This window comes from Anneissia japonica, unplaced genomic scaffold (assembly GCF_011630105.1).
Source record: "Anneissia japonica isolate Jap-2015-1 unplaced genomic scaffold, ASM1163010v1 scaffold234_len1672027_cov178, whole genome shotgun sequence".
Lineage (NCBI taxonomy): Eukaryota > Metazoa > Echinodermata > Crinoidea > Comatulida > Comatulidae > Anneissia > Anneissia japonica.
In genome coordinates, this window is record NW_022738761.1 from 301,338 (window position 1) to 310,880 (window position 9,543).

Genomic DNA, 9,543 nt, shown 5'->3' on the forward strand with positions numbered 1-9,543 from the left:
GCCAACGCGTGTATATGTATGGAACGACGTCTTTGTATGCTGCCAATTCAGGAATGTCATCCGAGACAAGGAAAGAATGTCAACTGCTGAAAATAGCCGACTGGCTTGATCTCTGTACATGGAAACTGTGCGAACATGTGCGATAGTTCAGGAATGTGGTTGTTACCCGAGTTGTTTGCCTATACAAACCCTATAATGTAGGGTCTGTGGACCCTATAATGTAGGGTCTGTGGCCATGGCCTATACGACGCGTTGTTTTCTTGTCTATTAATTATTTTACATAATCTTAAGACTGTACAGACATTGATTATGATCATAACCTCTGGTGTGTTATAACCGTATTATTGCTCGTTAAACCGGGTTGAACTTTTAATCTGTTGGTGAATTCGCATTAGGTTATTCATCAATCGGCAGACAGTACTGCACACTCATTATGCACGAATGGGCATGTTTTGCCCTGTCTAATACAAGAGTAAAACCCACGGAAACGTATATTTCTATTGTTATCTTCTCTATGAAGGGCGTTTACAGTTAAGTTCTGGATTTTAGGGCGATGTATTTCATGTTTTTTCGTGCTTCAAATCAATCATTCAATCATTTAAGAACGTATAGGCCTAGAAACATAAAGCATCAAATGCTGTAAACTTTAATAATATTATGAAAAATATAATAAAAATCCACTTTTTTTTCCTAAAATAATACACAGAATCAATGAAAAAAAGCAATACCGGTCGGCAAACTGTCAGCGTCGGCCGGAAATTTGAGTGCCGGACGGGGCATAAATAATGTGACTTTTTGTGGCGTTTATATACTTTCTGCTTTAAAATCAATCAATCATTTAAGAACGTATATATATATATTAATATATTAATATTATTAACATTCTTCTTCTTTCTCTTCTTCAATATATGCATGCATATTACACTGTAATATGAAAATAATAAAATCCGTTGGTTTGATTATCAACATATAAATTTGTTTGTTTCAAATAGATAAAACGAAATATATTATGAATCTTAAAACATTATTATTCACTTACACAAACCATTGAATTGCTTAAAATGATTGTTAACATATGATTGCACATATAATGTACATTAAATAGATAAAACGAAATATATGCCATCTAAATAATTAATTATTTTAACTTATACGGGACTTACACAAAACCTAATAAAATCCACTGTTGTTTTGGCAAACTAATAGCAGCATAGTAATGCCACATTAATATTTGGCAACATAAAAAGACCTAACAATAAAACACGAAATAATGGATACTAAGTCTAGCAGCAATAGCTTTGCGCCTACTTGGTGTTCCATACAAATATATCTCGGCCGAACTTGTTCACGGCCGAACCAGCCCTACACCATTCTAAACCGACTTGACCTAGGCCTATGCCAAACCTACTTGACCCAGGCCTATTCCAAATCATTTAACTACAATGTACTGCATTGTGAATGCGTCATCGGTGTTCCATACATATACACGGCTGAGGCTATCGGCACTGCCGCAGTGCCAAAAAGCTGCTGTTCTCTATCGGCACTGCCACAGTGCGAAAAAAGCTTTTATTTTCTATCGGTATTATTGCCGCAGTGCGAAAAAAGCTCCAATTTTCTATTGGCACTGCCGCAGTGCCAAAACACTGCAGTTTTCTATCGGCACTGCCACTCGTATAGCTGCTGTTTAATTATCAAATGGATGTTTTTATCTATAGATTATGGTATCAATAATTGGTTAGGTCTAGCCTATCCTATAATATTGTTAACATCATAATATATATGTTTTACAATTAAATTATAATTATTTCTAATTATTATAGCCTATATTATAGCCTATATCTAGGCCCATACATAAAACAAAAAATAAAACAAAAATTTAAAAATAAAATAATAGTAGTAATAATAATAATAATAATAATAATATAATAACAGTGCTCGAAATGAATAAAAATTGTTCAATTAATGAGATGAATCAGCATATATTAAATCAATAATAATAATAATAATAATATAATAATAATAATGTATAATATATTATTATATATATTATATATAATAATAATTAACAATTAACTGACTAATTAATTAACTATCATTATCACCGCGTAACTAACAACCTCATCATATTCATTATTTTTTTTTCAATAGCATTGTCGTCATTCAGTATTATCAGCCTACTAAATGCGAGAATAATGTGTTACAATGCGTTTACATACTGCAACAATCAAGGGACAAATATATACCCTTGATTGTACATATTTACCTCATTCTACAATATTTTATAAATTAGGTAAAGTTATAAATGATGACTGGTGGCGATGTATCAGGGGCGGATCCAGAAATGTCCAAAAGGGGGGGCCGGAAGGGGGGGCCAAAAGTTGGGCCGATTGAGACAACACTGTCGTAGGGGGTCCGGGGCATGCCCCCGCAAAATTTTTGTGTTCTAGACGCCCGAACATAACATTTGAGGCATTCTGGGCTATCATTTTTTTCTTTTTCTCTCTTTTTTTCTTTTTTCCCCCTTTTTTTACCTCCCAAAAGGGGGGACGGGGCCGGGCCGGGCCCCCCCTAAATCCGCCCCTGTGCATGTACGTGTGGTACGCTGACATTTCCGTTAGCATTAAGTGGAATAACAAAGTGGAACATTAAGTGGAATAAAATTTGCTATCCGTAAAGGCACAAGGCAAGGTGGCCTATCATCGCCATTTATCTTTAATGTTTCTTACAAAGGTCTTGTTACAGGTCTCCAAAATATGGATTGTGGTATCATTGTCGCCAAAGCTAAGTTTAATGTATTCTGCTATAATTAACTAGCTTTATGCCAATGATTACATTGTATTCTCATGGTCTTAAAACGTCATATACTGTACAATCTTTGGGAAACAAACAAATACAAGTCATCACTAATATATTAACAACTTGTAACAAGTTGTAACCAGGTTTGGATGAGTATGAAAGCAAATCCTTGTAAAACTTTCCGAGATTTCACAGGGGTCCCCTGAGTTATCTCGGAACAGACCATTGCGTGGCCTGTTTTTTTCCCGAAATCTTCCGAGTTGTTGTTGCGCATGCGTCATGTCCATATTTGGACCTTTTTGTGGGCTGTGTTTTTTTTTTGTTTAGTTCGAACTAATGGCGGCAGTGATGGAAAACGTATCACATTACTACCATTTGTTAATAATAGGCCTAGACCTAAAATCAAAAGAAATCTCGCTAAATTTCACATGTCTGATGTAGAAACAATCATGAGGCTTCGTAAAATACACCGACAGCGAATCATTATGCTTGTCGCACTGATTGCCTCTAAAAACAATGGTGAGCTACCGGCCGGCGGCCCGACTGCGCCTAGCTAGCCTAGGCCTATCTTTCTCACCAGCTCGACTACAGCAAGCGAGCTAGGAGTTGAATTCGTTTAACTCTCCGAAGGCTAAGGACCAAGGAATAATTATAATCTTGTTAATTCAGTACCAGGCCTAGTTTAGTAGTTGATATGTAATTCGGACAACCTACAACTAGCCTAGGCCTAGTCATTATTCTTCCAAAAATCTCGGAATATCAAACTTGTTACAACTTGTTAATAATTGTTAAAAGTTGTAATATTTTCTGCTAGTGTGAAATGGGTACACTGACAAACGTATGCGTATATGTCAAAAAGCGTTATTTTCGCTACAAAGTGCAGGTATGTGCAAACATGGATCGTGTATCGAAGTTAAGCTTTATGTATAGAACAATATTTTAGTTCCAATTCTTGTGTATGGCTCTTAATGTATAAATTCACCGAACTTTGTATCCCTGGATAAAATGCAAAGCAAATTATTCAAGACAGCATTGGGTATCCCTAAGTATTGTAGATCAATACCATTGCTGCATGCTCTAAATCTACCTAAAATCAAAGATATTTTGTCTAATCGAATTGATCTCTTGTCACAACTGCTTGTTAATGATTCTGACACTAGGGTATTTTATTGCCATCTTCTTAATTGAGAAGCAAAAAATAATATGTTGTATAGAAGTACTCTCAATGACAGAATCAAGGGTAATATCGATAGAATATTTATTCAATAATTGAAATACATTCTATTAAGTTTATACACATTTAATAAAATCCACAAAATAATTTAAAATACAACATGTTGCAATTTGTTTAAATTTACAAAAAATTCACAAAAAGTGCCCAAAGAGTGTGATTATAGAAAAACTGTATGCACACTATTGTGGAGAGCAACAGTGAAAGTGAGAATTTTAATTCATAAAAACGCATTGTAACGTAGGTTTCATAAATAATTTGTAAATGTTGGTGACAAAAATAAAAGTTGAAAAGATTACGTGTTGATATTTTTCTGAATCATTATTAAAATTGTCACAATTAATTTTTTGAAATATTAAGACAATTTTGATTTGATTTTTTTTTTTCAAATTTTTGAAATGTGAATTGGCAGTTTTTAGTGGCTTTGACCCAGATGCAAGTTTATATTTTAATTGTCATATTGTGATACTACTGGACCTCGATTTAGTATAGTTTAAATGAGTTATATACTTATGTTTAATTTAGCAGATGGCGAAGAGATATCTGGATATACCTATATGATGAACTGCAGCATTAAGTTTAAATGTTAACATGCTGAGATTGATCCAAGTTATTATGATTTAACTAACTTTATAAATAAAGTACTCAGCTTCCTTTTATGAATATTTTATGATTTAGTGTAGATACGGTAATAATTGTTTCAACAATTGTGTACTGCGTATGTACCTATGGATTTGGCCGTTACGCTTGACGGAGCATGGCCAGGGTATAATTGTCAAGGACAATAATTCCTTAGCAACTGTGGAGGAATTTGCTTTACTGTAAACCGGAATGTTCTTCCTTAATTTTAATGATTAAATATCATGGCTGAGAGTAAAGGCCAACTCAGACAGCGTTGTACGACGCAGCCCTACGCGATTTGTTGTCGCGTCGGGTCTGTGTGAGTTAAACGCAAACGCGTTGGTGTGCGACGGGGGCAGTCGTGTCGTAGAATATTAAACGTGTTTAATATTTCTCACGATGGCTTAAGACTGTCCCCGACGATAAATCTAAGAGTATTAGTAAAACGTGTGATTACGAAGATGAAGAAAGAATGTTAAAAGATGCTATAAACTTAAGGACTAGTTTGAGAAAAGTGTCTCGACTTCGGGATGAACTTACCCTGGATAAAGCTATAAATTTAACACTAAATTATGAAACCTCCCAAGCCAGTTTAGTTGCTATGGATTTATCGGAATCTGTAAGCACAATAAACAAAGGAAGACGAATCTTAAGAAGTCAACCTAAGGATCAGCAGGGCCAGAGTAGAACACTTAAGTGCGGCAGCTGTGGGGCTAATCACCCATATAAATCATGTCCAGCCTATGGTACAATATGCTCGAAGTGTAATGGTAAAAACCACCGGGCCAGTTATTGTAGAATGTAGGCCTAGCATTAAAAGCAGAGCAAACTAAAGGAAGTAAAAAAGTAAATGAATTACTACAATCTGACGGGGATGAGTTCCTAGTTGATGTAAACATTTTAAGTCTTAGTAGCAGTAAGACAGATGTGATTGTGCCTATTGAAGTTAAGGAGGAGATCAATTTCAAATTTGACATAGGTGCTCAAGTCAATATTCTAATATAACATACAGAAAGCTACAGAAAAACCTCATATAGTACATACTGTCTAGGCCTAGCCTAGGCCTTAGTATTTGCATTGTGATGCACGACGTCAACAAATTGTATGTTCACACAGTCAGCAGGGCTGTATTCGACTAATCGTTTCTCGACTACCATACACGAACTGGAAAACCTAAATTAAAACAATGCTCAACCAGAAAATCGTTTCAACAAAACGTACCAATTGAACACAGCCAATGATGTTATAATTACGAACTCTTTCATAGTCTACATTCTGTCGTTTATGAAATATTGACTTCCATGCAACAATAAACAATTTAAGTGGTTGAGATACGATGAAAATGTTTTGTAAGGTCTGCCGCGCGGGAAACCATAAGCCTACAGACAAAAATCAATCTATTCCTCAAGGGCATGTCCAATTTTCGGATTGATTCCATAAAAACAAATCAGAGACTAAGTCCTAGGCTCAAGTAAGGCTGATAGAATGTTAAAAGGCATGAATGAGGCTCTTATCAAAAAACTGGTGATCATTTTCCGAATTGCAAATGCTATCGCTAGCCACTGTCGGCCATTTACTGACCATATTTTGATGATGCCGCCAAAGGACTTCATGTTGGAACATCTTACGGGAGAGACAAGTCAACCCAGCAGTTCATACATTTCATTGCTGAAGTAAAATATTTCCCCTTCTATTGAAATGAACAAAATAAATATAAGCACTGCCTACATTGAATAATAATATATATAAAGACTGTAATCCTCCTACCAACCATGATATGTACAGAGGTATGTCTATGAATGATTTTGTTTAATATTTGACTCAAGAATGAAAATATGGAACTTTTTATAAAATAGGCAGCTTCTAGTATAGAAAATTGGTTATATATGGGTTATGTAGGCTACAAGGGGGGCATAGTTGGACAGAGGTACATAAGAGCAAGCAAAATTATATACGACTGCACAGATTAAATATTAATATGCAATTCCTTTGTATTACAGAATGTTACATGTGTTGAGGGTAATGGTAACAATACCGACAAGTAATGATATGAGGTAGAGGAGTCTGATACTATGAGGATAAGACTGAAGTTGAACAAGTACAATAGATAATCCAATGGATAAGACTGACATTGTGTGAACAAGAAGCAAATTATTTTCAACATAATAGCCATGGCAACTTCAAAAGAGGGAGGAACACATAAATGGGATAAACGCCAGTACTGTAGTTTGTGGTAATTCATTTGCCAAATTACCTACTCATTTGGAAATGATGCACAAGAAGGGAACTGATGTGATTCTTTTGTTAATGGAAAAATCTCATAAAAAAAAGAAAAAAATGTTATTCAAATTCAGAAATTTGGGAAACCACATTCACAATAGACCGACATGACCAGTTATTACTGGTCATGTGACATATAGTGGGTACTAAATGTAAACATCCACATCATAAACCATAAGTGTACTCATTCAACACAGTATTGAGAAAATTATGCTTTTTAGACAGCGACTCAAAGTAAAGTAAGGCAGTAGGCTTATGTTTTTTTAAAATAGTAATTTATAATTACCTTGGCAATCTCCATGCACATTAATGTACGCTGTGCACCAGATGACGTATTGGAGAAAATGATTGAAACGGTGACTGTCGAGAATTTAGAACAAGAGATGGTCAGTGGAATTAAATATAGCATTTTTAACATCACAAGCACACAGCATAATATACACATCATACAATACACAAATAACTCAAATTCATTCATTTATTTCATGTTGCGTTAAATATCAGACTTTAATTTCATGATTTATTTGACATATTTTACAATCGATAGATTGAACTGGAAAGACCAAGCATATGAAGACGCATGGTTGGAAAACTTCACCACAAGTGCAATAGAGGAGTTAAGAAATTTACTTTATTATTTTAATTTCTATTTATGTTAAAAAAAAAACCTCAATCAGTGCTGCTACTGTAAACTGCTTCGCCTTCCAAAGATGCAGAAGGTATGATCGATCAGTGCAGAAGATGAAGACTGACATTCTAGCTGGACTCTACCACTCTGTGAAGAATGAAGATCCAGAACAACAACATCAGTACTGCAGTATAGAGTGGTGCTCCTTTCTAATGGATAACGGTACCACAAAATTCAAAGCCAATCTAAAGCTGCCACATGAATATCTGCAGGAATTATTGCCGCTCTAGAAACGCCTCAGCACTCCCATCTTATTAGAACACCGTGTCCCAGGACTAACGCAGAAGCAAAATGAGGGATTCAATTCCACCATTTGGAAACGCTGTCCAAAAGAGTTGTATGCTAGCTCGGATGCTGTAAGCATCCACATCGTAAACCACAGTGCGCTCTTTGAACACAGTATATTGAGAGAGTTATGATGTTTTTTAGACAGTGACCCATAGTAAGGCAGTATATAGGCTTTCAATGCTTTTTAAAAATATGTTCAGTGTGCTAGGCATCCTGCTATCGGCAAAGAAAACCGAAGGCCGCGCAAACCGTCTCTATATATATATCCCGGGCGCTTTGTCAACTACAGCAAAAAAACTGCAAAAAAATTTTAAGAAAATTATTACCTTGCCTAGTACCACCAGATTGTGTACTTTCTCTAAGAAAACTATCTAATAGAGAAATAAGAAGGCAGTGCAGAATCAGTGACAAAAAGAAGTGATTTTAGCATACAATAATTTAATCCTAGATATTCATTACTGAGCACGGCAATATTTTAAGTGGGAAGAAAAAGATACCACTGTTGTCTGTGCTTATTTCAAGAAATGGATTGACGATGATTCCTCATGATTTTTTCATGCTGCACATAATATATAAAATTAATAAAATGATTTAAAATGAATGTGTGTATTATAAAACACATTTCTAACTGTTTATGATGTAATAATGTTGGAAGTTGTATGAACTGTATCGTAATTCATTTTAATGTTTGTTTTTGTAGGATGGCATCACAACATCAATGTACGCTGTGGACAGCAACGCACTAGATGATGTATTGGAGAAATGATTGAAACGGCGACTGTTGAAAATTTAGAACAACAGACGATGAGTAGAATTAACTATCATTGCATTTTAATCATCACAAGCACTAGATGACGTATTAGAGAAATGATTGAAATGGCGACTGTCGAGAATTTAAATTCCACACTGTCCACTTGGCTGTGTCCTAGGGCAAGGCAATTCATCTGCATTTGTCTGTCCACCTTGGAGTATAATTATAAATGGGTACATAATATTTACATAAACTGGTTAAATAGTGTGAACATTTTAGTGTTAAGAAGTTGGTAATTGAGTTATTAAACTGCATAAAGGCTGCACAATAGGTGTTGATTTAAACAACGTATATTTGCAAGCAATTTTGTTTTATTCATTCAACATTTACATTTTACTCTGTAGTGTGATGATGGAAATAGTATCATACAATGCAAAACATAATGTGTACACCTTGACCATCACAATTGATGTATTTCAAAGATTCTGAATCTCTAACAAGGTAATTTATTTTTCCGTTTGAGATATTTCCAAATGGATTTTAAAAAGCTTTTAAAGAATATAGACACTCGAAAAAGACGGACATGCTATTAGTGGCAAAAATAGTTGATGATGAAATAACATCAAACAGTGTAGTTTCTGGCACAGTCTGAAGGTAGCAAAGGTGCAACAGTTGTAAAGGACTATGGTTGTGTTGATTGGCAAACTGACTACCCAAATAAAGGTAGACAAAAAGAGCAAGGCATAAAAACAACCCCTGGCTCACTGAAAAATTATGAGAGCTTATGTGTGAACGAGATAGGATAAAGGAAAGAGCTTAAATTACAGTTTATACACAACAATAACCTCAGAATACTTTAGGAAAAGGAATTGATGTTTAATCTTAACC